The sequence below is a fragment of the Polypterus senegalus genome, chromosome 12, assembly GCF_016835505.1.
Source record: "Polypterus senegalus isolate Bchr_013 chromosome 12, ASM1683550v1, whole genome shotgun sequence".
Lineage (NCBI taxonomy): Eukaryota > Metazoa > Chordata > Cladistia > Polypteriformes > Polypteridae > Polypterus > Polypterus senegalus.
In genome coordinates this window covers 104,215,032-104,238,939 of record NC_053165.1, presented here as the reverse complement: position 1 = coordinate 104,238,939, position 23,908 = coordinate 104,215,032, and the positions used below count along the sequence as shown (strand labels likewise).

At 42.8% G+C, this 23,908-nt stretch overlaps 1 long non-coding RNA gene across 1 annotated transcript in view; it reads right to left on the bottom strand.

Annotated features, from left to right (window-relative positions):
* Nucleotides 1-3,976: 3,976 nt before the first annotated feature.
* LOC120539928 overlaps nucleotides 3,977-23,908 on the bottom strand; it is a 36,018-nt gene continuing 16,086 nt past the window's right edge. Inside the window, exons 2-3 of the long non-coding RNA XR_005635733.1 lie at nucleotides 20,569-20,674; nucleotides 3,977-4,136 (exon numbers count right to left, since the gene is read on the bottom strand). This is a non-coding gene — a long non-coding RNA (uncharacterized LOC120539928). The remainder of the gene's footprint in view (nucleotides 4,137-20,568; nucleotides 20,675-23,908) is intronic.

Sequence of the window (23,908 nt, the reverse complement as noted above, 5' to 3'; positions counted from 1 at the left end):
GAGGCCGGCGGAGAGAGAGCGGGCGGTGCCGACGATTCCATCATCGAGAGGGACACGGAAGCCGCGGAGAGGGTGCCGATCAGGCAAGTGCCGGGTGCCGGTTGAGGGGAACGCTGCCCGTGCGTGGCACGAGCTGGGTGCTTTGGCAGCGGTTCTGCCCCTGTGTTCTCTTTTGTAGGGACGGACCCGGACGAGTTGAAGGAGCCCCTTCGTGGCGGAACAGCCCTCTGATGTCGGGCCGTCTGCAGAATGATCTTTCTGTCGGTGCGCAGGTGCGCCCACAGCTGGAGGAGCCAACGGGGGAACGAGTGGCTCAGAACAAAGGGGCGTGGAGGTCCCGGAGGGGGTGCCTACCGAGGAGGCCCCGGGGTGCCGGTAAAAGGGGGGAGCACAACCTGTGCGAGGCACAGGGATGCACCATGGGTTGGTGCGCAGATTGTGTCTCCGCCCTGTCCCTGCTAGGAGTGCGGGCCGGACCCCGGCTATCCTCGAGTGGGACCCGTTTCGGGGCTCTGCTGCCCTCGCGGGACGGGTCGCTCTTACCCACGAGTGGTCTTCGCTGGCTGTGGGGCACTGTCAGGGATGCCAGGGGCTATGACCCGGCCGGGACGCCAGGAGGGACGGAAGAGGGTCAGAGCCCGCCTGGACCACGTGGGGTTCGCCTTCCGGGTTGCTTTGGGAGCCACGGGTCAAGGGCTTGGAAGCTCTTCCCTGTAGGGGCCCGTGGCCACCGCCAGGAGGCGCCCAATGCCTTGGGATTTGTTTCCCCAGCACTCCTGCCACACCAGGAAGTGCTGGGGAAGACTTTGGACGGTGCCCGGGAGCAGCCGGGAGGACAGCCGACACTTCCGCCACGCTGGGGCGTGGCCAGAAGATTGCCGGGAACACCTGGGGCTCATCCGGGTCCTCCATAAAAGGGGCCGTCTCCCGTCATTCAGGGCTGGAGTCGGGTGGAAGGAGGACGAAGCAGTGGAGAGTGGAGGCGGCCTGAAGAAAGGCATTGTGGCCAGGACTTTGTGTTTGAGTGTTTGGGGTATTTGTGCACGTGACTGGGTCTTTGTGACCATTGATTGGGGTCTTGGTGACCTTATCATGATTGTAAATATTCTGTAAATAAACGTGTGGTGGTTTTGACAACAACATGTTCGCCTGTCTGTGCCCGGGTACCGTTCACAATATATATATATATATATATATATATATATACAGTATATATATATATATATATATATATATATATATACAGTATATATATATATATATATATATATATACTAACAAAATACCAGCCATGCGGAGAAGTAGTGTGTTAAAGAAGCAATGAAAAGAAAAGGAAACATTTTGAAAATAACGTAACCTGATTGTCAATGTAATTGTTTTGTCACTGTTGTGAGTGATGAGTGTTGTTGTCATATATATATATATATATATATATATATATATATATATATATATATATATATATATATATATATATATATATATATATATATTTACACACACACACATAAACATATATATATATACATATCTATACATATACACATATATACATACATATATATCTACATATATACACACACATATATACACACATATACATACATACACACACATATATACACACAAATACATATATATATATACATACATACACACACACATATATAAACATATATATACATATACATACATATCTACATATATACACACACAGCTATTTCAGTATCAGTGCAATACGCTGTTTGTTAAAACGGTTGACTCCGCTCTTACGTGCAATAACAAATCAAATCATTCAGTTGTCTTTGCTCATATGTCATTTTAGAGCCGGACGCCTGCCATCTTTTTGGCCACAAGTTCGTTTCTGTTTGGTGTGAGGTTCTGTGTTGTGGAGATTCTCAGGATGGATTGCAGGTGCTCATCAGTGAGGCGACTCCTGTGTGCTGTTTTGTTAGTCTTTATCACTGAGAAGAGCTTCTCACACAGATATGTGCTACCAAACATGCACAAGGTTCGAGCCGCATGTAGACGGACTTTTTTTGTTCTTCAAAGTCACCAAAGCGCCGTGCAAACTCAGTGCGCAATAACTCTAGCTTCGCAATAACTTGCAGCATCATAAGGTAGACTTGATTAACGCGGTAAGTGTTTCGGCAAGGCAGCTGAAGCGCTGCATTATGGGATCTGTAGTTTATTGTGTTACCAGCGCTTCATATACCCGGGCTTTAATAACAATAATACAGTATATAAAATGATCTCGGGCGGATATAATTACACACGGGCGGATGTGGTCCCGCCCTTGAGTTTGACACATATGGACTAAATAGAACTTGAAAAGATATATTTTCTCAAATGTGATCGCGCAATTCAGATAGAGTTGACGCAGCACTACAGCCTGCATGCCTCAATAAGTCATCCTCCCTCGCTCTTACTTTTTTACCGTTCATCTAATGAATACACTGAATATGGCTTTACCAAAACAATCATTGATGGCGAATAAAGTATCCATTATTCGAGTATGTAGAGCGGGATATATATATATACATATATATATACCCGCGTATCGCAGCGGAGAAGTAGTGTGTTAAAAAAGGTAGAAAAAGAAAAGGGAACATTTTAAAATAACGTAACATGACTGTCAATATACAGTATTTGTTTTGTGAGTGTTACTGAGTGTTGCTGTCATCAAGGATTTGATTATCATTATTTCTTTCAATCAGGTTCGTATTTGTAGGATGTGTTGTGTTCAACTTACATTCCGTGTTTGTCAATCGTTGTAAAGATGACAGGTTTCATTCATCGATTCGTTTCTTACTGCATCAATAAACAGCTCGTCTTCTTCTTTATCTGAGACCTGACACACTGCATGCACGGGTTTTTTTTACACTGTCTTCCTTTAGCGGGACATTGACTTTTTCCACCGTGTGCTTTGTTTCCAAAGTAGCTGCATTTATGAATATGCTTATCAGGCGCTTCATATTTTTGCTGCCTTTTCAATTGTGTAATTCGGTTTTGTTCAGCTCTTTGGAACTGTTGCTTTTATCTGTGCACGCGCCAGTTCACGTGAGCCACTCGGTGTACTTGCATCGAAGGTTCCCAGCTGTGCTGGTGCCATCTCGTGCTATGTCCATAGCTTTATTTAATGTTACCTTAGTCCTGGCACTTAAAACTTTCTCTCGCAGTTTCGCTGAGTTTGTGTCAAACACCACCCTGACCATCTCATCTTCCTCTCCATAAGCACAGTCCTTCACCCATGAATATTTACCCGTGGCAGTTTGCTATTGGATTGCCGCTGACGGACGGCCTTATATGGGCAGGCACTAAATTACAAACGCCAGCGGCAGCCTGTCTATGAACTTAATTTAAAGTGTAGGTTTACATCGTGCTTTGTTTCCGAAGTAGTAGAACTTATGAATATGGTTGTATATGTCACTCGCTCGCTTTTTATTGTTTCGCTGCCTTCTCAATTATATAATGCATGTTTTCTTGAGCGCTTTTTTGAAGTCTTCCTGGTTTTCTATGTACTGCGTGATTACGTGGGAGGCGTGATGATGTCACACGAAACTCCGCCCCACGGCGTTGAAGCTCATCTCCATTACAGTAAATGGAGAAAAACTGCTTCCAGTTATGACCATTACGCGTAGAATTTCGATATAAAACATGCCCAACTTTTGTAAGGAAGCTGTAAGGAATGAACCTGCCAAATTTCAGCCTTCCACCCACACGGGAAGTTGGAGAATTAGTGATGAGTCAGTGAGTGAGTGAGTGAGTGAGTGAGTGAGGGCTTTGCCTTTATTAGTATATATATATATATATATATATATATATATATATATATATATATATAGTAAAAGAAAGATACACAAGTCATCAAGGTTTGGGGTTTTCCAGCCCCCTTTACTGTAAAGATTATGCACAAAAGCACAACTGGTCAATAAAGCAGATTACATACACAACATTAGACAGTCAAAATGGCGGATTGGGGAGACTTTAAGTAGACAGAGAGAGGAATGCTGGGAAGGAACCGAGATGGATGCTGGGAGTGCTGATGTAATCAGAGATCGACAGAGGGAAGATGGAAGTGGTATTGCATGATCAGGTAGTCGTGGCAGATTCATGGCGGCGGTGCATCTTTCTTTCTGCAGGAATAAAGAGAGAGAGGTTAGTACCTCACCATTTCCTTCTGGCATGCGACTTCACGCTACAGTTCGGGTCCTTACACGGCCCCCTAATCGCACGTGCGTGACAGGACTCCCCACGCCCCCTCAGCCCAGACCCATCGGATCAGGCACACCGAACTGAGAGGTAGTGAACCCGGGAAAGGGCATTGGCATTGGCCTGAAGGTTGCCGTGACGATAAGTAACTGTAGACTTGTAGGGCTGTAGGTCCAAAAACCACCTGGTGACTCAGGGGTTCGACTCTTTATGAAGTGCCTTCCACTGCAGAGCGGTATGGTCAGTCACCAGAGTGAACTCATGACCCAACAGATAGTACCTCAGATGAGTCACCACCTACTTAATAGCCAAGGCTTCCCTCTCCACTGCCGCATACCTGGTCTCCCGGTCCAACAGTTTCCGGCTCAGGTAGTTCGACACCATCAATGCTTTGGCTCAACACAGCACCCAGGCCTGTGTCCGAAGCAACAGTCCGGAGAAGGAAGGGCAGAAAAAAAAATCAAGGGATTTTAGTATTGGTGCCGACGTCGGGGCCTTCTTTAGGTCACTGAATGCTTTTTCCGTTTTATTGTCCATACCACATATAAAGGAGCCCGTTTTCTTGTTAGATTAATCAAGGGTGCTTCCCTCTCAGAGAAACGGGGCACGAACCGGCAGTAATATCCGGCTAACCCCAAGGAGGCTTGCACCTGTCTCTTGGTATTCGGATGGGGCCATTCGAGGATGTCTTTCACTTTGGAACATTGTGGTTTCACCTGTCCCCGCCCCACTAAGTAGCCTAAATATTTGGTCTCCTGCAAGCTGAAGAAACATTTGCAGGGATTGATGCGGAGACCGGCCTTCACGAGCATCGCGAGGACGGCGAACACCTGCAATATATGTTCCTCCCAAGTTATGGAATAAATGATCATGTCATCTAGGTAGGTGGCACAATAGAACTGATGGGGCCTAAGCACTCTGTTTACCAGATGATGGAGGGTCGCTGGCGCCCCGTACAATCCAAATGGAAGGACCTTATATTGCCAATGTCCACTAGGGGTACTAAAGGCAGTTTTCTCTTTTGCGGATGCCGTTAAGGGAATTTGCCAGTACCCTTTGATCATGTCAAGAGCAGTCAGATACTGAGCCATACCCAAGCGTTCAATGAGGTCGTCCACCCTGGGCATAGGGTAGGCATCAAATTTGGAGACCTGATTAAGACGTCTAAAGTCATTGCAGAATCTCCAGGTGCCGTCTGGCTTAGAAACGATGACGATAGGACTGGACCAAGGCCTGTGACCTTCCTCAATAATGTCTATGTCCAACATCCGCTGGATTTCCAGTTCTACCTCTGCACGTTTTGCCTCCGGAAGGCGATAGGGCCGTTCCCTGACTACAGTACAGCGAAGTACAGCCAGGTGACTCGCTAACCACTTCGGGGACTGCCAGGATTGCTTGCTCCAGCTCCTGTCATTGTTGGGACGTCTTCTGGTCCGAGGTTAATGGCCGATTTGCCTGAGAAAAGGGAGAGGGCCCTACCGGAGTTCGGGGGGTCGTCCCAGTCTCTCCATGGCTGTAACATGTTCACATGGTACACCCTCTCATTTAGTCAACGATTTGACTGTCTCACCAAATAGTCAACGAGCCCTTTTCTTTCCTTAACCTCGTAAGGGCCCTGCCAATGGGCTAGTAATTTGGAGAGGGAGGAGGAAACGAGCACCATCACCCAATCCCCAGGGTGAAATTCCCTGAGAACCGCGTTCCGATTATAACACCGTACCTGCGCTGTCTGAGCACAAATCATATGATCTTTTAAAACTGGTCGAATTTTATTCAGTCTATCGTGCAGTTGTGCGACATACTCCAACACATTAGTGGAAGGAAGAGCCTCGGCTTCCCATCCTTCTTTTACTATGTCCAAAAGTTCCTGGGGTTGGCGTCCATACAGAAACTCAAAGGGGGAAAAACCTGTGGAGGCTTGAGGCACCTCCCGGTAAGCAAAGAGCACGAGAGGCAAAAGCTGGTCAAAGTTCCTACCATCCGCGCTGACTACTTTGCGCAGCATCTGTTTGAGCGTCTGATTGAAACGTTCTACCAAGCCTTCAGTTTGCGGGTGGTAGACAGACATTTTAAGATGCTTAATACGGAGTAACTTGGCCACCTCCCTGAACATATCCGAAGTAAAGGGAGTACCTTGGTCCGTGAGGACTTCTTTAGGTATTCCCACTCTGGAAAAAAGGTTGACCAATTCCCGTGCAATATTTTTGTATTGGCAGAGCGCAGCGGAACCACCTCTGGGTACCGAGTCGCGTAATCGACCATGAATAATATATACTTATGGCCATGGTTTGAGGGATCCAGGAGTCCAACAAGATCTATCCCGATCCTTTCAAAGGGAATATCAACTAAGGGTATTGGAACGAGAGGAGCACAGTCCCTCCTAGGTATCTGACGTGTCTGGCATTCTGGGCAGGACTGGCAGTAATATCGGACCTCCTCATTTATTCCGGGCCAATAGAAACGGAGTTTTATTCTCTCTAGTGTTTTCTCAGCCCCAAGATGGGCGTCTAGGAGGTGGGCATGCACAAGTTCACTGGTGATGCCTGGTTTCCTCGAAGCGTGACGCCTGGCATTCACACCAAAGAGTTCAATCTTTGTCTCATCAGACCAGAGAATTTTGTTTCTCATGGTCTGAGAGTCCTTCAGGTGCCTTTTGGCAAACTCCAGGCGGGCTGCCATGTGCCTTTTACTAAGGAGTGGCTTCCGTCTGGCCACTCTACCATACAGGCCTGATTGGTGGATTGCTGCAGAGATGGTTGTCCTTCTGGAAGGTTCTCCTCTCTTCACAGAGGACCTCTGGAGCTCTGACAGAGTGACCATCAGGTTCTTGGTCACTTCCCTGACTAAGGCCCTTCTCCCCCAATCGCTCAGTTTAGATGGCCGACCAGCTCTAGCAAGAGTCCTGGTGGTTTTGAACTTCTTCCACTTACGGATGATGGAGGCCACTGTGCTCATTGGGACCTTCAAAGCAGCAGAAATTTTTCTGTAACCTTCCCCAGATTTGTGCCTTGAGAAAATCCTGTCTTGGAGGTCTACAGACAATTTCTTTGAATTCATGCTTGGTTTGTGCTCTGACATAAACTGTCAACTGTGGGACCTTATATAGACAGGTGTGTGCCTTTCCAAATCATGTCCAATCAACTGAATTTACCACAGGTGGACTCCAATTAAGCTGCAGAAACATCTCAAGGATGATCAGGGAAAACAGGATACACCTGAGCTCAATTTGGAGCTTCATGGCAAAGGCTGTGAATACTTATGTACATGTGCTTTCTCAGTTTTTTTATTTTTAAAAAATTTGCAAAACCCTCAAGTAAACTTTTTTCATGTTGTCATTATGGGGTGTTGTGTGTAGAATTCTGAAGAAAAAAATTAATTTAATCCATTTTGGAATAAGGCTGTAACATAACAAAATGTGTAAAAAGTGGTGCGTTGTGAATACTTTCCAGATGCACTGTATATATATATATATATATATATTGTAAAAGGCGCAGACCACGCAGAGGCACGTGTACAAAAACACACAGGCTTTTATTTTTCTTCAGCTGTGTGACACGTCTTCCCCGTGCCACACAGCCCAAACACAGTCCCAAAGCACAAGCAATACTCTTCCCTCTCTGGTACCACCACTCCTCCCAGGCAACCTCGTCCCCTTCCTCCCGATTCTGGCTTCCCAGTGATGGAGGCTGGCTCGTTTTATACCCCACCCGGAAGTCTTCCTTGTGCTTGACCACCTGGTCCTAATTGCACTTCCGGGTGGGGCTGAAGATTCGTCCAGCCAGGCTCTTGAGTCGTGGCAGCGCCCCCTAGCGGCCACCCCCTCTCCCAACCAGGCTGTAGAGGACTCCATGTCCCAGGGAGCCACGTGGGAGAGTGGGAAATGAACATTGGCCAGGAGGCTGCCACCTAGCGTCCCGGGGGAGGTAATGAGCTGTCCATGATGGCTCCCCCGGAACATATGTAGCAGGGGCGTCCCGACCGGGCATGGGACCCAGCTGTCCGTCACAACATATATATATATATATATATATATATAATAAAAAATCCTGGAGAGAAACACTAGGGATATGAGACGGGATGAAGATCACGGAAGATACTTAAAAGACCCATAAGACGAAAGAGATTGGCCACGGAGCGTCTCACGGGGACCTTAAACATGAGACTTTGTGCCAAGAGATTGACCCAGGACCATCTCGCGATGATATAGAACATGAGATTCTTGCAAGACATGCCCTACTTACAACCAATATCAAATAAGCCAAGAGGCAGCAAAACACTCAGTTGTGTAAAGGAGGCGTTGAGCACACGCAGATCCAGGGCTCTCAGTGCATATAAAGCGTATAAAGACAGTACGTTATAAATGAAACATAGACAACTAAGCGAAGAAGAAAGCAGTGTGGAGAAAAGAGATTAAAAAGCGTTAGAGAGAAAAAAAAAAAAAGAATAATCTAGGTGCAAATTCAGAAAATAAGGAAAGTAATTATCAGTCTGGAACGTGCAGAACTGAAAAAAAAGAACGTCCAATTGGGCTCAGAATTAAAAGAAAGAGTAAAAGACAAAGTAGAACTTCATAAAGACGTTCACAAATGTTGGTGCTAAACACATGCAGAGCAGGTTAGAGATTATGAAAGCAGTGGAATTCCAAAGGCTCAAAAAAACATGGCGTGATACACGTGGAGAAAGTTAAAGAATATGAAAGTAGTAAAATTAGTAAGTAAAGATTGCAGTAGTGCAAACAAGTGGAAATTATTACTTGAAAAAAGGGAAAATAATCACCATGGACCAGGTGTCATTGAAAAAAAGCAGGACAAAGCGTGTTCAGAAATAAAAGACAGAATAGAAAACAAAGTAAAACGTCATAAAGAGGTTAAAAAACAAAGGGGCCAAACACATGCAGAGCAGGTTAGAGATAATGAACACTGGAATTCAAAACTCAAAAAAAACATAGGACCGAAAAACACATGCAGAGCAAGAAACAGAATATGAAAGTAGAAAAAAATGACAGTGTCAAAAAAAGAAAGTAAAGATTGCATTAGTGCAAAGAAAGAGAAATTATTTCTCTGAGAAATAATGAAAAGGCGAATAGAGATCGAATATATGGACATAGGTGATATGTCAGAAGTATGTAAATATTGTAAGGCATTGAAGTTTAAGTCAGAGAGTTTCAAAAACGGTGTTTACCTCACATGTATTTATTGGTTACTTTGCAAAAAAAATTGTTAACTGCTGATGATGTAGATAATTTTGTCTGTGCTGAAATATTGTACAAAGTCATTAAACACATGTCTCACTGAGCTCATTTAAAAGATTCAGCATATTGGGACTCGAAAGATGTATGTAACAGCATCACGTCCGAACGGCTGGAGCGATTTTCATGAAACTTTGTACACATGTTCCTCATTGGTCGACTAAAAATACTGTAGGGTGAAATCCATAACCCACCCCCTTCTGGGTAGGGTGGGGGGTGATCTTGCTGTCTTGTATGCATTTTATCATCCAGTTGACACTCGGAACGACCACCAGAGGGCGAAGTGGAGGCAGCTGCCAGCATTCTTTATGTTTGAGCGCCACCGCACCCCTGTTGCTTTTGAAATTAAATAGAGTTCTACGTGTGGAAGAGTGTGTGTCTGTCTGGCCCGGAAGTGAGACACAGAGTCGGGGTGAGGGCTCCACCTCCGAGGATACGCAAGCGAGACCAGTACACCGGCAAAAAGAAACCTCCTAAGAAAGACAGCCGCTTAGCTGCTAATGCACAGACGATACGACCACTTCGCCAACATGAATCCTTCTAGCAGAGAGATGCCCAGAGTAGTTCTGATGATTTAAATACTTTCTGCGATCCCGTGCTGTTACACAGTTAGTATATACCAGGCGACTGCCAGCATTCTTTATTTTTGAGCAGCACCGCACCCCTGTTGCTTTTCAAATTAAATAGTTGGACGGTTCCGAGAATCAACTAGATGATATCATACATACAAGAATGCAAGACAAGGACATTAGTGAGTCTTTGTTTCTTAAGTTATTTTTATTTTTAACGTTGTGTTTTTTAATTGTTTTTTTCAAGCAATTAAACAAAACATGAGGGCAAATTGGAGGTGACTGCCAGCATTCTTTATTTTTGAGCACCACTGCACCCCTGTTGCTTTTTAAATTAAATACAGTTGGCCGGTTCTGAACGTCAGCTTGATGATAACATACATACAATACCTCAAGACAAGCACATTAGTTAATCTTTATCCATCCATCCATTATCCAACCCGCAATATCCTAACTGCAGGGTCATGAGGGTCTGCTGGAGCCAGTCCCAGCTAACACAGGGCACAAGGCAGGAAACAAACCCCGGGCAGGGTGCCAGCCCACCGCAGGGCACACACACCAAGCACACACTAGGGGCAATTTAGAATCGCCAATGCACCTAACCTGCATGTCTTTGGACTGTGGGAGGAAACCGGAGTACCCAGAGGAAACCCACACAGACACGGGGAGAACATGCAAACTCCACTCAGGGAGGACTTGGGAAGTGAACCCAGGTTTATTGTTTGTTAATTTATTTTTATTTTTAAAGTTGTGTGTTTTTTTTTATTATGTTTTATTCTCAAACAATTAAAAAAAAAAACAAAAAAAAAAACAACTTTATTTTACTCCCAGGCAACATACAGGGTTAGTCAAAATTGTATTAACACTAATGGTACTGCTATGTTTATACTTATATACAATTTTTGTGGACAATTTCTGTGCCACATATGGTAATCATCTTGCACATATGAAGTATGTTTTGTGAATAAATTGTTTCCGCCATTCAAATGTTAATATAATTTTGACTCACCCTGTATTTATATATAATACTGTAATAAGATAAGAGACAGTCACAGTGTTGGGGAACCATTGGGCAAACCCCATATAATTAACAAAGAGCGTGGGTCTGACTAGAGTCCTATTGTCACTACTCAAGATGGCGGTTCTTCTAGTCATATGGTGATCAGGCAGGAAGAGGCGGGTCCAAGTGAACAGACACCAGAAGTGACCTTGGTGGTGAGAGCTGTCAATCTTCTGGTCTGCAGAGGGAGGAAAAGGGAGAACATTACCATAAAGTGTCACCTCCTGGAGAGGCAGAGAATTATCTTCCCCAAAGCCCTTAAATTAGCTACCATGTGCATGAATGTGACAGTATATTTTGATTTTTTTTTTATATGATTTCTAATCCCAGAGGGGAGACTGTCTTTTCGCATGACCCTTGGGGGTCAGAGCACAGAGTCAGCCACTGTATAGCGTCTCTGGAGCAATTTTGAGGATATTTATTTATTTATATACTAAACATATTTTTTATTATGTCAAACATGGTAAGAGTGGTAATATTTTAAGAAAGGGCATCAAGAGATAAAATGTGGTCTAAAACAGGCCAAAGTTAATAGCTTGGAAAGCGTTACTCTGTAATGACCATGCTAGGACATCACATTGATGAAGAGTGGAACTGGGAGATGGTCTCATAATTATAAGGAAGTGAAAGAACAAGTTTATATAAATGAAAGTACATCAAAGAAGGCAGAGAGATTTTCAGAAACCAATAAGGAGCATGGGATAGACAGATGTCCTTTTCTAGATGCATTTTTATTGCATGCCGTAGAAGCAAGCTGATACAGAAATGTGCATCTTATTGTGCCTGCATATGTACTGATGGCCCTGATGCCTGCCCAGCTTCAACAAGAAAATGAGAAAGAGGTGATAATTAAAGCTGTGATGAATCACATCTATCCATCTTGCCAGGTCAGAGCAGAAATATTGGTAATAGTGGCCAGTGTGTGAGCCTTTGACACAGTCACTCTTGCAGCTTCTGTTTTCCACATTAATATCTCATAAATATATATGAGCCCTATTTTATTTCCTTTCATCTTCTGCAAAGAATGAAGGACATGATACATCTGACACATGGAGGTGTAACAGCAGAAGGCAGGGTGGGGGCTCCATGTTATCTCTTACAGGAGTAGGTACAACCAATGACTGAGACTTGCAACTTTTCATTTGCAGAAATTGCATCACCAGTGGTGACGATAAAGTGAAATTTCTGGAAGAGTCTGACAAAATAATGATTGTCTTGACCAATTTGATACTTCCATTAAAAAACAGAAATGTTAGTATGTGTTCAATGATTGATGCAGATACTCATATACTATATAAAAAGAACTGAGAGATGGAAGACAAAGGACAAGAATGGGTCTAAACATCAAAGAGCCTTCAGTAGCGAGCATCAAATCCAAAACATTAAACAAAAATCATTGTCTGAAAAAATGCTAAATTTTGCTCATACAATAAACTGCAAATGCAGTTAGAGCAAGGAAAATGCAGTATATAAATATATTTTAATTATTATTATTATGATTACTTTGATTGAAGGCAATTCAATAAAATATTTATAATAAAAAACATAGCCATAACCATGCAAAGAAAAATACAAAATGGCAGCGCTCACAACACATGAGCACACAAACTGAGGTGCCTCACCATATACTGTATATAATGGAACCCAGAGGCCACTGCAGCTCCTCAAACTCCCAACACACAGGCTCAAACATAAATTTGCTCTTCACAAAGGACATTATTTTGTGTGAAATCCTTCACAGTAAGTGTTTCCCACACTACAGCAATAAACCCTATTTCACAGCAAACAGTAGTCTGCAACTTTGTTGTCTCTTCAGCTCTCTGTCTCATTCTCCTCCAGTCCTGTCGCAACATCTGTCTTCTTCTTCCTCCCAACTCTAGACTCTGATCGAAGTTGGGCTGCTACTTTTATATAATATTTGGAAGCATGTCTGGTGTTCTGAAACTATGGCTCAGAAATCACTTCCGGGTGCAGTTGGAACCCGACACAGCAGGGTTCTTCCCACCCCCCAGTGCCCCTGGCTGCACAGGGCTGAGCTGCTGAACTCCATTTCTCCGCATACCCTATGGGAATCTATGGTCACACTGGAACCCAGTGGGGCTGTCATCTAGTGTTCCAGGCGCGACAATGCCCTGCACAACTCCGGGCAGTCCTTGTGTGGCGTCCTTCACTTTTACATATTGTGGCGAGCGGGGACGCCCAGAAGGACCAAAGGAGGGATTACGCCTCCTCTGGACTACGAGGGGGCGACCGCCCTGGTGGCTATGGGGACCACGGGAAAGAAGCATGGACGCTCAACCCTATAGGGGCTCGTGGTCACCGCCAGGGGCCGCCCAGATGCCTGGTCCTCAGCGCTTCCGCCATACCAGGGAGTGCCGGCAGAAGCTCATTGGGAGGCACCTGGAGAACATCCGGGTGGACATAAAAGGATTCGATAGTTGGAGTCAGGTGGAAGAAGGACGAAGCCTGGAGGAGACGAGTGGAGGCAGCCAGAAGAGAGAGAGGCATTGTTGAGGTTACTGGACTTGAAGGGTGATTTGGTACAGAGTACTGGGTTGTGTGCACTAGTAAATATGGAAACCGTAAATAATAAACGTGTGTTTTGGTGCAAACCAGCGGTGTCTGGCTGTCTGTGTCGGAATACCTTCCACAATATATATAGTAATAGATGGTACACATGGACTGGCATCCTGGCTGGGATGGTATAGGGTCCCTTACCCACGTGGAAGACCAGTGCAATAGAAGGACTGGGGGAGACAATGGATTTTTAACTCTTTCTCCCCCAATATGAAAGATGGTAGCATCTGTGGACTGTTTTTTCAGCGCCTAGGTGACCACCCAAGATGTGTGCGTGGCCTATCATCAATATTATCTGTCTCCGCTCAGCGGGGATGACCAGCTGTTTAATCAGACAACCCCTTACATGATTGCAGATCACCCGATTAAGAAGTGGCGATTGCCAACAGGAAGGAGTTTGGGGGGCTGTGGAGGGCTAGGAGCCAGAGAAGAGCTTCTTCCCTGCTTCCAATTTGCCTTGGTGCCTTCCAGTCTATGAGCCAAGACGTTCAGCGATTCAATATTGTGCGTAGCAGCTCATCCCGGAGCTCTTCAGCTATTCTGGACAGCACTGCATCGATGGTGACCTTTTCCACTATGTGCTTGATGGCATCTCCTTGGAATCTGCCTTGGATAAGATGAAGCAGGTCCTGCAGCTGAAAACAGATAGAGCGGTCAGGGTCCAACTGCCAAAGCCAGACCAAACGCACCTTGGCAAGGAAGCTTGTAGCTGTACAGAGAAGAATTTGCTGCTTCAAGAACTGATAATCTCCAATTTTCTAAAGAGGGAAGACCAGCAGGGTATCCCCAGATAAATACAGGGTGATGATGCCAGCCCAGTTTCGCCTGCCCCAACACATCAACATTGCTGTGTACTCAAAGCCAAGGAGGAAACCCTCCGCAGGTCTCGTTGGTGAACAGCGGGAAGAGGTCACAGATCCTCCGGGTCCGGATGTAGGGGAATATACTGAGGGTACACCTCTGGAGCATAATGAGTATCCATCTGTGCAACACCCTACTTCTGGCGCCACTTGTCAAGCATGGGTCACAAAGTTGCACAGGAGAGTATAGAAGGTCTTCCAAGGAGAAGAAACTTTATTGTTGTTCAGGTAGACACAAACACAAGTCTCTTTAAGAGGTGATCTGACCTCGCAAGGAGCAGCTATCAAACTTGATGCTTCAACACCAATTCCTGCACAAAAGAACACAAAGTCTTTTTCATCAAGGGTGAGCAGTGGCTTGGTAGCAGCAGCCTGAGCAGAGGGAGTCTGGGGGAAGACAGACAGGCGAGTGAGGACACAGGACAGCCATGGCTCGGTCTTTTAATTGTTTAAAGCCTGATCCCACAAAGTGAAGCTGTAAGAGTGTGTTTATTTCCCATTGAAAAACTGTTTAAGAGGGAGTTTCTGAAGGGCGACTGCGTCCCCCTACAGCAGTGGTCACAATATATATATATATATATATATATATATATATATATATATATATATATATATATATATATATATATATATATACACACACATATACATACAGAGAGGAAAGCAAAGAGACACCACTGATTTATTGTCATGTATAAACAAAAGTCATACTCAAAAGGAAATAATCTGTCAAAACCACATGACCATGTTATATTAATGTTTTGATTGAATTTTTTTGCTATTAAACTTTATTCATTTGGATTTGTGGATCATTATGTCACCACTTTGTTTTGCTATGCATGTCATGAGAAAATGTAGGCTCTAAGTTTGCTAATTGTTATTCTTTCTTAAGGCTCTTTATCTTAAACAAAAATCTCAAATAACCCACACAATGCTGCAGAGAAGATTTGAAGAGTCCAGCTGGTAACACCTTCTTGTCTTCTGACTTGAAGAATAAGGTTAGTCCTTATATACTGGCAAGTAAACCAAGACACTTATGTTTCCCTATATGGCAATAACAGTTTGCTTCCAATTCACCTAAAAGGAACAGATGCCATTACAGGGCAAGGTGACTCATAAGCTTTTAAAATGTGTTTAACTGATACTTATAAATACATAAAAGTTGATTGTGATAAAATCTAAACACTCTAACATAAGAAACAATTGTAAATGGATATTCCACAAGCATAAGCAAATATGTGGATGTAAGTTTTTACCTCACAATAATGCTGCCGTATTGTTTATATTAATAACACCCGTTGCTAATCGCATGATGCTGTAGTGATTGTAACCGCTACGCTTCACTAAGTTTATAGTGAAAATGTAACTAATGATTGCAGGTCAACCTCAAACTGTATTCAGACCCCTTCCACAGCCCAGAAAATGACATCCACAAATAAAAGTGATTTTTGCAAAAAATGATCCAGAGAAAATGTGCAGCAAAAAATGTGATTAATACTTTATCTACAATCCCACAAACTCCTCGTATATAAAACGATTTCGAAAACCGCCCACCCTCTTCCAATATATACATTAAACAAATATCATTAAATCATGTACCCCCAAAAATATCCCACAACATCCACTCAATTTAGTCTTTTTATCAGATTATCATATTTCCAAATATTTCAGTTTCAGTTTGCCAATCCCAGAATAAAAGATTTATGGCTCACACTGATTCCAATCCCATCCACTATCTAGAACACTTCCCTCAGTGTATCAGGAATCTTCGAGGTGGCCACCCCAAACTGCATCGGACTTGCGGTGCTCCATGAGAAACAATCTTTTTCCTGGCCTCAGATTGGACACATCTTTTCCGTCGGGCTGTTTTTTTTCCTTTTCTCTTCCTACCTTTTAGCGTTCCTTTTCAATAGTGCGTCCGTTTAAATGGCACTCCTGTCGCACAATACCTCACAAAGGTCTTCCCTATCCAACCCACCCATCTTATCCTACAGTGTGCTCAGACAGAAACAAGATTCACATAGAGAGACAAAAAGACAAGCCAGAAACAAATTTATGTGGCAGTGCGACAATGCAGATGTGGTGCTGCGTGTAATTCCTTCATGTGGTTATGATGTCACTGGTGATGCCCTTTTGATCTTGGTTATATTTACGTTTGGCTTTAAGATTTCATTTTTTGGTTTTGGTGTTTTAATTTAAGGCTGAGTGAGGTCCATTACTCCTAATTTGAATTCTGAACTTCGCCACTTCCAAATAAGTTGATGGAACCTTGTTCTGTGCTCTTTCATACAATCAATGTGGAGAAGACCCCCCTGTCTTTTTAGTAAATGGGGAGGAAGATAATCCATATACACAATGCATACCTCACAAGAGGATGTGGAGAAGGGTGGTATGGAGGAACTGTAGTTAACACAGTGACTGCACAGGTCCAGGGAAAGGCATATGGTTCAGAGCATGCAGTGTGATATTTCTTGACATTTTCCATATTCTCCTTTCTGGTTCCTTCCAACACCCTAATGACTCTCCTGCTAGAATAAGTGGTCTAAATGACTGAGGGTAAGTACATGAATGTTCCCTACAAGTGGCATTCCATTGAGGTTTCATTCTCCAAAATCCTTCAAAGGAAAACTCATTTGAAAATAAATTGCATGGATAAGAAATGAAAGATAGATCTAGAAGCTCATCCATCCTTAGAGAAAAACTAAAGTGAGAATCTGAACCTCAGCCTCTAGTTGGGTGTTGGTCTTTTCAAGTCTGCTATATATGTGTGTGGTAGCTCCTCTTAAAATGCAGCTACATATGACAAAAGGTTAGTATTTCAAAGACTGTCGCACTTTGTTTCACCCTACCTTTAAGATTTGACAACAAAGAGGTGAGAGACATCCATTCAATTAATTTACTGTAAAGTATGCAAATGCCTGGGTAAAATTAATTTCCCTGTTTTGACACCATATCTTCTTCCTGCTACATTTGAGAAAAGTAAACTACACATATGTCATCCATCATACCTCAGATAGCTGAATCTCTCCCAAAAAACAAAAAAAAAGTCCAATATGAATGTAACCATGAACCAGATCCAGTAAGGTGGCTGGTAAAGAAATTCATTTATCTGATCCCTCCACCTTATGTTCCTTGCCCTATTCAATAATAACCAAAGGTTTGTCTACCTTCACTAATGCCATTACCATTTACTTCAGCCCTCTTGTTTACTCGTAGAAGCTGTGCCTCTGTCTGCCTGCAGACAGCTGAGCCAGCCCGCCGAGTGCCACAGTCCATTTTCACGCCCCTTTCAACAATCTTCTTGTCTAATTTTGCTGATCAAATGTAGCAGAAGACAGATGAGGTCAGGAACAGCCAGCCCGGGAATGTTTCAGGCTGATCGGCTGCTGTGTTACTCGAACAAATTCATCAGCAAGCAAATGAGGAGGAAATGTTCTGGACAGGCAGCTTTCAAAAAGTAAAGGTGGTGGGGGCATTCTAATTTATCAGAAATATCAAACTGCAGACTCAATGCATTGCAAAGAGCTGGCAAGATTCCAGAGCAGACTGAGAAATGATGAAGGAAACTGACACATTGAATGATTTCTAATTTTTGATGCTAATCCTTTAAAGTTCAAATGAGGCTGGGAAAAATTAGATGGTGCATCAATTAACATTTCAGCATACTGAGCCAGGTGAGTATAATACACCTGCTGCTGTGGCGAGCACCTGACAAACTGCTGAAGCTAACACAAAATAAACTTTGATTCCCTAAAAATGGTTAAGGGGCTCACTCAACTATTGGGGTCTTCTCTACTAAAGAAAATTGAAGCGTATTTAATCATTGGGAGTAAAAGACTATTAGGCAATTATGAACAACATTTCCACACTTGAAATATGAATGTGAGTATTCAATACAAACAAAAAAGGACTTCATTAGGTAAAAAACACAAGACTGATGACTTGACCGTGCCAGAAAATGCTGCCTCCAATTGTGCAAGCACATTTCCTGAAGATATCGGTCCTGAGATGGATTCATTCTGTGTTTATGTCTTTCTCATCTTCTTCAATTTCTTTCTTTGACATTGTGTAGCAAGTCACTTGTGGCTGTACTGTTCTCTGCACTGTTGCTGTAACATTGTCTTTATTAGTATAGTAGTGTTTCACACTTCAAACGATTCTGTGAACGTTCTAGAGTTTGAATGCTAGATTCGAGAGAAATCTGATCGAGTTCGAATGATGCTTCTATGTTAGAACTGTGTTCGCAGTGAAAAAATGCAGTAACAGATGACATTTACGCAATGACAATAAATGCCATCAGTTATGCAACCAAGTCACCTCTTTCTCTCGCTGTGAAAGCATCTCCTGTGTTATACTCATGTGTTTTTAGTGCTTTTTCACTTTACTTTTAGTGTATGTATATATATATATATATATATATATATATATATATATATATATATATATATATATATATATATATATATATATTGTGGAGCCGACCCGGACACAGACAGGCGGACATGTTGTCTTCAAACCACCACACGTTTATTAAATACACTATTTACAATAAATGGTCACTCAGACCCAAGTAATGGTCACTAAGACCCAGTCCAAACAGTGCACACAACCCCCAAACACAGTCCTGGCCACAAATGCCTTTCTTCGGGCCACCTCCACTCTCTTCTGCCTCGGCCTTCTTCCACCCGACTCTAGCCCCGAATGAATGGAGACGGCCCCTTTTAAACAGTCCCCGGATGAGCTCCAGGTTTTCCCAGCATGCCTCCTCTGGCCACGCCCCAGCGTGGCGGAAGTGTCAGCTGTCCTCCTGGCAGCTCTCCGGGCGCCATCCTAACTCTTCCCCTCAGCACTTCCTGGTGTGGCGGAAGTGCTGGGGTAACAGGTCCCCAAGGCATTGGGGCGCCTCCTGGCGGTGACCACGGGCCCCTATGTCCTTCATGTCGTCCCGGCCGGGTCATGGCCCCTGGCATCCCTGACAATATATATATATATATATATATATATATATATACACACATACATATATTGTGAAAGAACCAGCCTCGACACACACAAAAAAAAGATTTGGGGCAACCACGCATATATTATTCCTGGCTGCAAAAGTGTTATGAAAATTGCATTAATGTGCATAGATTTGAGTCCAAGAGTGAACTGAGGTACATGGAATTTGGCTGGTCTTTTAAGGCAGGGGACTGGAAGTGATGTCATCGAGGTTCAGAACTGGAAGTGATGTTCTTGAGGATGGAACTGGAAGTTCCTTGGAGCCAGAACCAGAAATGGTATTGTTAGGACTGAATCAGGCAGAGTTTCCTATATTCAGTCTGCAGAAATAACAGAGGAAGGTTTACTGCACCCTGTCACTCCCTGGCCTTGTATGGAATTACCTTCATTTGGTCCATTCGGCTTCTTCCTATGATTATGTGTGTGACAATATATATATATATATATATATATATATATATATATATATATATATATATATATATATATATATTTATAATATATATTGTGAAGCTCAGGCGGGTACAGCTACCTTGACGCAACATGCACTTTAATTTACACAGTCCAGAACATTACACAAACCACGAATACAGTCCCTTCTTACCCGCCTTCAGTCCTCCACATAGGCTTTGTCCTCTTCCTCCTGACTCTGGCTGTTGGATGCTGGTGACTGGCCTCTTTTTATAGGGTGCCCAGAAGGACTCCACATGCCTAACAAGCTTCTTATGGCAGCATTTATGGATGTGGCAGAAGTGCTGCCACCATGCACTCCCTGGTGGTGACCATGGGCCCCAACAGTTGAAGTTCTATGCTTGTGACCCATGGCCCCAGTGAAAATCAAGGGAGCTGTCCTCTGTTGGTCTGGGGGAGAAAATGTACTGGAAGTACTCTCTCCCCTGGTCCTTCCATAACTGACAACCACTATATATATATATATATATATATATATATATTAACAATAGCATTCAAGTATAGTGTGGAAACAACAAGGCTTAAGAGGAAGGCCGTAGTATGTACGATTGGAGTGAAATAAGAACTTACCGTGAACCATGAAAGTGGTACTTGTGTGGCAGATCTGTAACTTCCCTTCCAAACAGTATCCTTTCCCTTCCTCTCCACCAGCCACATGGGACATCAACACTCCTCACTAAGGTACAGGAAAAGCAATTTTCATTTTATTATACAGTACAGTATTTGCATATTTTATTTATTGTTTTCATGTTTTAAATTACTATTTTGGGCAATTAATTGTGTTATTTTTACCTTAAATAGGTCATATTAGCTGTTTACCAAAATTGTTTATGGTCTAGGAACACATTAATTCACTTTCCATTATTTCTAACACGGAAGAAGGACTTCAAACGATTCAGAGTTCAAACGGCCTTCTGAAATGAATTAAATTTGAAGTACAAGGCACTACTGTATTTGTATAAGTTATTCTGTTTTAAGGACTGCGTTGAAAACAAAAAAACAGAAACTCATGTCCAGGAAGTTCCTTTTAAAAGAGGGGAGGTGGAAGAAAGGAAAAAAAGGACAAAAACAGCTTTTATTACAAGTGGAGCAGCAAGAGCCAAGTTTTCTTAATTACCTTTTGTTGTTCAGGATAACCAAGAGAACCCATGGTGGTGGATTATAGTGCTGGGAGAGGGCCTGGAGAAGGTTTGAAGATGGCTTCTGGTAGGCTAAATAAACTACAGGGCCTTCAGAAAAGATTGAGACCCTTTTTCCTTTTTACACATTTTGTTATGTTGCAACCTTATGTTAAAATTGTTTAAATTCATGTTTACCTCAACAAACAACACTCAATACCCCAGAATGACAAAGGAAACCCAGAACATTAGGAATTCCTGCAAATATATTAAAAATAAGAAACGTAAATATAACATTTAACACAAGTATTCAGACTCTTTGCTATGACACTTGAAATATGGCTCAGGTACATCCCATTCTATTGATGATCTTGGAGATTTTTCCACAAACCATCAATACCATCAATATCAGAATGCCCCAGGGTTGCGTGTTGTGTTTATATACAAATGACTGCTGGGTGTCACCACCAGCCTGTACTTTTTAGAAATATGCAGACAACATTGGCACTGGTGGCGGCCAGGCTGACTCTTGGTCCAGTCAGGATTTTGACAGAGATGTAGAAGACTTAACCAAATGCTGCTCTAAAAATGTCCTTGTAATAAATACAACAAAAAAAAAACCTAAAAAGATGATGGTCATCAAATTTAGGAAAATAAAGACATAGGTCCCACATATGAAAATAAATGACAAAGAAGTACAACAAATCACATCCTACAAATACAATTCAAAGAAAGTGATTTACAAACAGCTGAAAAATTCCAGGGAAGGCTGTTTTTCTTATGTAAATTGAACAACTGTCATATTTTCCATATGTTTTACTTATCTGTTCTGTAGAATGTTCTTTCTTTTGGCTTAATCTGCATCTTTGGCAACATGTCAACCCAAGACAAGGTCAAACTTCAATGTCTAATTAAAGTGTCAAGTAGGGTCAGTGGGGTGGCATGAAAATCAGTGCAACAGCTTTATGAGGACCTGGCTCATAAAAAGCTCCACCAAATTCACAATGATCCCACACACCCACTTCACTGCAAGTTTAATTTTGGATTGGTGGTACTAAACAGATTCTTACAATATCAAATACAAACTTCCAGATATAGAAGATCATTTGTACCCTCAGCAACTAGGCTATTTAATGAGAACAGGAAACTGGAATACACGTCCATCACTGACACGGCAGGTTCATAAGCACCACTGAGAAGGTAGACGTAAAGTTTTTTAGTATATGCATTTGCATATGTATGTATTTATGTTTAATACAGGCATGCATGTTGGTGTTCAGACATATGTGGTTCCTTATACTGTATTTTTGTCCTTCCTTGTCTTTTAATATTTAAAACTTATGTCTATGTACGCTTATTGTTGATGCACAAACCAAATTAATTTTGACATATCCTCTTTAATAAAACCCCTGTGCGCGGGGCCACACAGCATGTGTTCAGTCTTTTCCTGTGCATTCCCTGTGCAGAGAGAGAGAGAGAGACAGACAGACACACACACACAGGCACGAGCAAGACAGACAGACAGACAGACAGACACACATGTGCGCGAGTCACACACACACACACACACACACACGGGCGCGAGAAAGAAAGACAGACAGACAGACAGACAGACAGAAAGACAGGCAGGCGCCCGTGGGAAACACAGACGCACAAATACGCGCGCCAGACAGACAGACAGACAGACAGACACACACAGGCGCGAGAGAGACAGACAAACAGACACACACACACAGACACAGAGGCGCGCACTTAAGAGACACACACGTGAGAGACAGACACACACACACGCAGGCCCGCGAGAGAGAGAGACACACACACACAGGCGCGCGCGTGCATTGTTACTTTTTTTGGTTCTTTATTAAATTACGGATTTTTCAAATGTTCATTTTTTTCCCTGTGCTTAAATCTCATTAAAAAAAAGTGTTCTTAGCGAGCGGGTTGTAAGGCTATAGCGCGAATTCTTACAGTGTTAGTTTTCTCTGTTGTTCCAGGTTTTCTTAGTGTTATTTAATTTTTTTACATTTAGTTTACTATTACGCTGTGCATTCAGTTGTATAATTAACTATAATAAATATATATTTACATACAGTTTGTACGGTCTGGAACGGATTAATTGTATTTACATACAATCCTATGGGGGAAATTACTTCGGTGAACCGAGGTTCCACTGTATTACTGTCAGACAAAATTACAGGCATTTTACGGAAATACAAACCAGTATTACTGGGAGAGAAAATTTAAGGCACACAATACAGTGACGCATATTACAGCCACATACAAGGTCCCTTGCCATTTAATATAGACTGTTCCTACTAATGTTTATGCACTACTGTTCTAGCGCCCGTTATTTTAACGGGCTTAATGTCTAGTAGGATAATAAAGTTAAAGTTTATGTTGTGTTGTTGCACATGATTAGGAAAGGCTTACACCTGTCTAGAGAAGGCCCCACTGTTGACAATGTGTCTCAGAGCAAAAACCAAGCCATGAGGTTGAAGGAATTGCTGGCAGAGCTTAGAGAAAAGATAGGATTGTGCCCAGCCACAGATTTGGAGAAGGCTAGAAAACATTTCTGCATTGTTGAAGATTCCCAAGAACACAGTAGCCTTTATGTCTCTTTCTTTTTTTTTCTCCATGCTGCAAGAACCGTCCATCCTACATTTACGACGTGTGTATCTGTTGCAATGTGCACACTTTCTATGCTGTGATTTCTATTACAAAGAAGGAGGCACATATGGGACATTGGGTATAAATTTATGGTACTGGTAAAAATTTGCTTTTTTCAGTTTTAA